Source organism: Solanum pennellii, chromosome 2 (genome assembly GCF_001406875.1).
Source record: "Solanum pennellii chromosome 2, SPENNV200".
Lineage (NCBI taxonomy): Eukaryota > Viridiplantae > Streptophyta > Magnoliopsida > Solanales > Solanaceae > Solanum > Solanum pennellii.
In genome coordinates, this window is record NC_028638.1 from 614016 (window position 1) to 622434 (window position 8419).

General features: G+C 31.3%; 1 pseudogene; it reads left to right on the forward strand.

The window, feature by feature from the left end:
* LOC107008888 overlaps positions 1–2744 on the forward strand; it is a 24130-nt pseudogene extending 21386 nt beyond the window's left edge.
* Positions 2745–8419: the final 5675 nt, after the last annotated feature.

An 8419-nucleotide genomic window follows, 5' to 3' on the forward strand; every position in this document is an offset into this window, starting at 1 on the left:
AAAAAAAAACTTAATTTTTTTGGGGGTGGATTGGTGGGGTCGAGGGTAGGGATAAAAAAAATAAAATTTTGAAGTTGAAAATATTTTTTCAAAATAAACTTAAATTTTTTTTTAGGGGGGCGGGGGTCGAGGGTAGGGGTGAAAAATAAAATTTTGAATTTCAAAATATTTTTAAAAAATAAACTTTAAAAAAATATTGGGGTTGGGGAGGTTGGGGGGAGGGCTGATATATTAATAGGGACCCATATATGAAAATTTTGAAAAATCGCTTCTAAAATTTGACAACATGCAATTTTTTAAAAATTTGAAAAAAACTTGCAATACTCATATATGATTCTTACCCATAAAATACTTATATTTTAATGGTAAAATATGGGTACGAGCCCAAATATTATCCATATTTAAAGTCACCATATTTCATGGGCTATTTGGGTGGGTCAGTGAAAAGTGGACTTAAATTGCCAGCACTAGTCCTAACTCATAAATGAGTATAATTAATAATTAAAAGAGAAGATGAAAAGACCGTGACCCAGTAGTTTGGGCTTGTAAATGTTGGAGGCCTCAAGTTCGAAACCTCTTGCCATAGAAAGTATGGGGATTGATTTCTGGATTGAGCTCGTCGCACCGAGCTTGCCTAGTGCAGGTTACCTCTCTTATTGATTTGCGTGTTATTGCATAGGAGCGCGGGTTTTACCCTGTGCGCACCCGAAGGGCAGCAACTACGGGTTTCCCTTGTTATCAAAAAAAAGAAGATGAAAAGTTGAAGAATTTGTATCTGAAGATTTAATACAATAATCATGATCTTAGACACGAAAGAGGGAGGGTTGATTTTTTAACTAATCAATCTAATATAATTTAATTTAATCACAGTAATTATAGATAGAGAATAAAACATTAATCAAATTATTTAGATATTTTATTAGGAATTGACCTAAGGAAATGTAAAATTTTAATTAAAATAATACAATTTAATATTTAAATTAAATAATTAAATGTTTTATAACATTTTAATTTATAGTAGTGGTAAAACTATAATTCAACTTTAACTTTTTTTATTCCCACTTATAATAATATATGATGTATAGTCTCAGGTGAAGAGAATGTTGAGACTCTCAGATAAGGATGAACAAGATGTCACAGATTTTCATAAGCTTCATCCACATGCTGAGGCCAAAGGATTTGGTCGGTTGTTTCGATCACCAACTTTATTTGAAGATGTGGCCAAGTCTCTTCTTCTTCGATTTTGCCCGTAAGTTAATCATATATTATACACAAGCAATTTGTAAAAATCAAACTTTGAAGTAAACTAAGAAATATAGATTAAATTAATCAGGTGGAAGACATCTTTGGATCTTGCAAAGGCTCTTTGTGATATACAATTGAAAAAAGTCAGAATGTCAAAAAGAAATAAAGAAAATATTGGAGACTTCCCGAGTCCGAGAGAATTAGCAAGTTTTAGAGAGAAGGAGCTAAAAGACAAAGGTTTTGGATATAGAGCAAGGGACTTGATTGAGTTGGCTAAACAAGTTGTTGATGAAAAAATTATTTTAGATGGTGTTGATGAAGGGTACTACTTTAACTTGAAAATAAATGGTGCTGGTCCTTTTACCATTAATACTATCATGATGTGTATTGGACACTATCATAATATTCCAATTGATACTGAAACGCTGCGTCATATGAAAGAGGTACAAACTTGTTGTTCAGCATATCATCAAAAATAACTAACATTATACATTAATTATTTGCTAGTGAAGGTAATAGCATTTCTTAGGTCCTCTTGTATATATTAATATTTTACTTGTCATGATTTCAGTTTCATGGACTTAATATGAAAAAAGCGTAAAAATGGATCAATTAGTGTGGAAACCAAAGCGAAGATACACGAATCTTACAAGATTTATCATCCATTTGAATCTTTGGCTTTCTGGTAAGTTACGTTGATGATACCTCGATTAATTTTATTGATTAGTATGTAATCATACACCTGATTTGTTGGTCTTTAGGTTTGAACTTGTCAACACTTATGAAATAAAACTTGGCAAGACATTAGGTGAGTTATTACCATCAGAATATCATCATGCCGCCGGAAGCAAGAAATATTAAGGGTACGTAACACTATTAATGTGTGTCCAATCTTTTTTTAGCAGTTTCAAATTTGAATTAGCAGTAATTAGCCTAGATATCAATCATTTAGAAGGAAAAAATGAGGTAAAAGTATTTTATAGGTTTTCAAAATCCTATTATTTTTCCTCTACTTTTTTATCTTTAATATTAGTAAAAAGAACTCAACTAATAACATTTTCGTTGTTGTCTGGACAACTAGTAAAGTTGTTTGGATAACTATTGAAGTTGTTAAATGACTAAAGAATCATTGTTGAACTAAATGTAAAAGTTAAATATTTGAAACTATTGAGAAAATAATTTTAACCTAATTAATATTATCTCATTTCGACTCAAATTTTAAAATTTAAATGACTCCTACCTAATTGTAAATAGTTTGTCCCTTTTAGTAGTGTGGTTCTATATGTTTATTGGTCTTAATTAACTTTTTCTATGACTTTGAACAGATGTGATGTGATGTGTGATGGATATGATATTGGATTGAAAGAAAGAAAAAACTTTCCTTTCTTTTCTCTTCTTTATTTTGGTTTAATCCATGACCAATGGATGTTAACTAATATTAGATTTGAAACTGATGATCATTTATATATAGGTTTGATTAATAACTTTCGTTTTGTTTTTGTGCGGACTTCACTATATCACATGATTTCAACTTGAATCCATGTTTCTGTCTGTTTAAAAGTCTTGCAACAGATTATTTTTTAGTGATAAATAGAAAAAAGATAAAGGGCCGGGGGGGGGGGTATGGTTTGCGCCCCATAGATCTAGCTAACTTGACTTGAGTCACAAGATAAAAGTATACTTACTTTGTTTTTGTTATAGTTCAAAATAATATGTACCGTATAATTTTTAAAAGAAAATTTTGTAGCTAGGGGTGTACAAAATCGAACCAAATCGCAAAGCAAGTCAAATTGAGAAAAAAAAGGACTACCTTGATTTGCTCTGGTGTTGAAAAAAAATCCGACTATATTTGGATTGGTTTGATTTTCACTAAAATAATCAACCCGAGACCAAATAAACTCAATATGATACATATAATTAAAAATTTTATTTTGTACATAAAAATATTTACTTAAATATAATTTGTAAATATTTTTCGTACTTTTCATAATTTTCATCTAATATATTTCAAGTTTGAAACTTTGAATTTTGAATGGTTTCATAAAGATTATTGTCCACAAATGTCGGTAATTATAATAAAACTTAAAGCAAAATTAAATTAATACCAATGCAAAAAGAAAATCTATTTAACGCTAAGGATGACAATAATATTGAATATTTGTTCTTTATTATTATATTGGTTTCGACAATTAAAATACGTAATCTAATTTTAATTTTCTTTAATATTTCATGTAACTAATGTTCTTATTTTAGCATAATTTTGGACTTTTAAATTATGAAAATTTTCATTATGACTTGTTAATTTACAATATTTATTTTATGAGATTTCATTATTATTATTATATTTTTTAAAAAAAAATTAGTTTTATTAATCATATCACTGTTTGTGTTATATTCTTAAGAAACACCTTAGATAGTTTTATTTTGGTAGGATTGGAGAAATATTTGAAGTACAACTAAATTATATGTTTGTATGAATACTTTAGCCAAATAACTTGAAGATTCAAAAAACCCAAAAAAATCCGTCGTTGAAAAATTCAAAATTTATTGATTTGGTTTGCTTATAGATTTAAAAATTCACACAAATTGTTTGGTTTGATATTTGAAAAATCCAATCCGACCATATACACCTCTATTTGCGGCTAAAAGTATCTCCTTTAAAAAGATTTTAAAAGGACATTTGAGTCTTTAATCTGCTAATGCATGCATTAAAATCATTTGCATTATTAATGTAATTTGTAATACACAAATAGAATGCAAATATTAGTAATACATGATGTTTTGAAATGCTTGTTGACACTCAATTTTGGACTTCCACCACATAAATTAATCAATTCGAGCTTCTTCGATTTCAGACAATTTAAAATAATTAGTTTTATAAATTTTAAGAAAAAAAATATAAAGTTTGCACGCTATTTTGAATAATTTTGTAATTTTTAAAAAAATAATTTTTTAGATAATACATATATTTTACATAATTATGTATATAATTAATATATTTTATGATTCATCTAAAGATTTTAGTTTTAGTAAAATATTTAGACGACTAGTTTGGTTTAAATAATAATTTATATTTTTAGGCTAATTAATTTATATTTATTTTTTTGTTAAGATTAAGAAGCTCATTAATTAATTTATTTATATCAATTCCTATTATTTAGTTATTATCCTATTATTTAGTTATTAGTGAAATCATTTAGAGAAGCCAACTTTGGGCCTTTTGTTCACTAATCCCTGCAGCCCATTCCATCAGTTTCAAACCATACCCAATTCCCAGCCCACTTCTCAAATTCCCTACCCGACCCAAATCCTTATCTTCTACACAAATAGAGAATCCAATTTTCCAGCAGCAAAATAATACGTACAGACCCATTCTCCAAAACACCCACGCGATTTCCAATTCTTCCCCCAGATCGCGACCCTTACACGTTTCTTCCTCTTCTCCAGACGCGAACCAGAGCGTGATTCCAGCCGCGTAGCGCATCGTCTTCTCCCTCTCTGCTTATCCATTTGTGAGGAATCCAGGTGTCGAGATCTCCCATTTCCTTTGTCCTCTCTTCAGAGATCGAATGGCTGCAATTTTCAGTCCGTTGGAGAGTTGTACAATTTTTCGAGCTGGCATCGGGAATTCAAATTTCGAGTTTTGAATTCACCCCTTTGCTTTATCCGATTTCCCCTTTTTTTTACGCTTTAGTTTCATCTATAAATAGCATCTTCTTCTTTATTTTTAGGGGGGGAGGGAGGGAAGAGAGGTGGAAAAACAGAAGAAAAATGGGGACGTTAGATAAGTGAGGTAGAGAATACTCAAATCAGTTTCTTTTTAGAACCCGACACTCTTGTTTCTTGGAGTCACACTTTGGTGGGGGGAACTCGTTCCCGTCTCAGTTCAGCTGCCCAGAAAAATGTGAAACTTCCCCCTCTCTAGCATCTTATTTCAAATCTTAGTGTTATGTATTGAAACTGTTTATAAGGAGTTTCGTTGGTTTCATCCTTGGTTCTTCTTTATTTCAATCTTATTGCTTTGGGCATATAGTTTAGTTACTGCTTATATTTTCATGTTAGATCATTTCTATTCGCTATTGGTCTTAGCTATATGAATGAATTCGGATTTGTGACTCGTCTGAATTTTGAGAGTAATTGATTTGACTAAACACAGTCGTGCAGTAGCATCCTTATTTTAATAGCTCAGTTTTGTCTTTCTTTTTTTTCTTAAATGCCTTTGTGGTCTTGCTGACTAATGTGACTTGCATAAATCAAGTTTTATCTTAATGATATTTGAGTCTCAGTCGGAATGCTCATATTTGCAACTCGGAATGCTCATATCTACAACTTGAGTCGATATATAGTCCGAGTTTCTTGTTTTATTTTCCAAATCTTAATTTGTTTTTTTTGTTGGAGTTTAGTGTTTAAAATTATTTGAAGTATGATATCTTTTGTGTTAACTTCTCATTGTATGGCTTGCTGAATATTAAGCCCCCCTATGTGTTCCTCATGGTTTTGATGTGTTGTATTCATGGCTTTCATTTGAAACCGATAAGGTCCGTTTACGTTTGATTGTTATTCACTTAACTTACGTGCAAATAGTCTTGGTCACTGTGTGTTTAAATGTATCAAGTCTTGCCTTAATATTCTTTCAAAGTGGTTCATGCATGCTGGAACCTTTACTCATAGAAAGGTTAAAAGAAATGGATTTGTCTGCAAAAATAAATAAATATAATTTTTAGTCCGTGATTCCTTGGGATTGTGTTCAAAGCATTTGTATGTATGTTATACTTGGGAGTTTTGTTTCCTCTTCTTCTATTCCCTTACTGCTTATCATCAACTTCTCTTTAAATTATTGTTAAAGTGTAGTTTTATCAATGATGCCTGATAGATGTTAGCATTTTTTGTCACTTCATTTCCTTCAATAGATGGTAATCTCTTATTATGTTTCGCATGTGAAACTCCATCCGAGGCCCCCCTCTTTGCATATCATCGAGTTGATTTTCTTCAAGTCAAGCCTTGATTGTTGTTAGAAAGGAAAGGGATTGTGATACACTGATGTATACATTGATATACATCCAATGTATACAGCCACTACATGAACGAAATGGGCTAAAAGAAACAGGTGTACAGCAGTCCAAAAGAGGACTAAAAGGACAAATTTCAGAATAAAAAATGGGCTGAACCGAGGCTCAGCATTGCAGCCCCTTACCTAGACTTTAGGACTGGTTTGGGCCAGAAGCCCATCAGATTGGAATTTGGGCAAAAGGCCTAAATTATATATGTTCCTACTTATTTGTTGATTGACTAACATCTTATATGTGAATTTCGATTTGATTTAATTATCTCTCAAAGATAATTATTTCTCGTTTTAAATTTAAAATCAATATTTATATTTAATACTTAAACTTTATTTTCATTATTACTCTTGACAACATTTGAATTATTTTCTTTTAAGAAATTCCCCCAATTTTTCCCCCTTAAGATAAATATAATAAATAAAATTAAATAAATAATTAAAAGAATTGAATTTCTCTTATTTAATTGAAAATTTAGAAAAGAAAAAGGTTATTTGCAAAAGTTACTCTAGTCAAATCGCCGATAAATCGCAAGTTAGTGGACATTTCGAGGGCTTGACATCTTCTCGTAATGTACATTAAACTTTGAACTTTTTTTTCAATTGATTTTACTAGTTTAAATCTTTGAAATAATTATAAGTTTTTTCTTGATTTTTTATTACGGAAAAGGGCCTAAAATAACCTCGAAATATTGAAAAAGGTACACAATTACCCCCCATCCACCTATTGGCCCCTAAATACCCTTCACATTCACCTTTGGATCCAAATTTACCCCTTCATTAACGGACCAAAATTAAAAATAATTAAATAATAATTTTTAATTATGTGGCACTCAACCATTGGTTGTAATTTAATTATTTAAAATAATTTTAAACCCACCCATTTTAACTGAACCCGCCCCACTTGACCCAATTTAAAAAAATAACCTTATTCCTCCCATTTTCACAATTTTCATGACTCCATTGTCTTCTTCTTCTTCATGAAGAAAATGTCAGCCTCATTCAGAAGAGCATCATTTCTCTCCTCATCATCATTTTGATGCTTCCTTCTTCTTGATTCAGGCTTTTCTTTGTTCTGTCAGTATAATTATCTATCCGTCCATGATTTCTTGAATGCCTTTTCTCAGCCTCATTCAGAAGAGAATCATTTGACATTTCCATATCTTTCCTCTTCCTGTATGACTGACTCTCATCCTTATTAGGAATTTTGTCTTTTCTTCCCTCTCTGTGTCTACCATCAGTCTTGTCGCCGATTTCTCCTTCCAGATCAAATCTCTTAAATGTCTTCTACCAGTTTCATTTCCAGAATCATCAATAAGATCCTGATCTTTTCTTCTCATGACAGGACAATCTTTATCAGTGTTGCTACCCGCTAGTCTCTTATTGCTTACATCTTTATTCACTGACGTCTTCAATTTGATTTCAGATTCTCTACTTTCATGTGTTTATCCCTAGCATATTTATCAGCCATCATATTAGCCTCCGTTGGATTTGGCCCTAACTTCCTAGAATTCTCTGAATTATGCCTGGAAACAATAGGTAATGATTCATAGCGATGTCGCTCAGGTTCCAAACGATCAGTGGTTTTCTTAGGTCTGTCTTCTTTATGTGATATATCGTCAACTCCTATGAAATTGTTCTTAATGTCCCTTTCCTTCGCTTTACTTTTCCTTCTAAGCATAATTTCATCAAAGCTGAGAGGTCTTGTCCTAGCTGATGTACCATCACTGCTGTCACCCTTTGATGAATTATGTACGAGATTGAAGTTCTTCGGGGGGAAGAAATCGAAGAAGAAGCTGACATTTTCTTCATGAAGAAGAAGAAGAAGACAATGGAGTCATGGAAATTGTGAAAATGGGAGGAATAAGGTTTTAGGATATTTTAATTAGATGGGTTATTTTTTTAAATTGGGTCAAGTGGGGCGGGTTTAGTTAAAATGGGTGGGTAATGGGTGGGTTAAAAATTAATTTAAATAATTAAATTACAACCAATGATTGAGTGCCACGTAATTAAAAAATATTATTTAATTATTTTTAATTTTGGTCCGTTAATGAAGGGGTAAATTTGGACCCAAAGGTGGATGTGAAGGGTATTTGGGGGCCAATAGGTGGATGG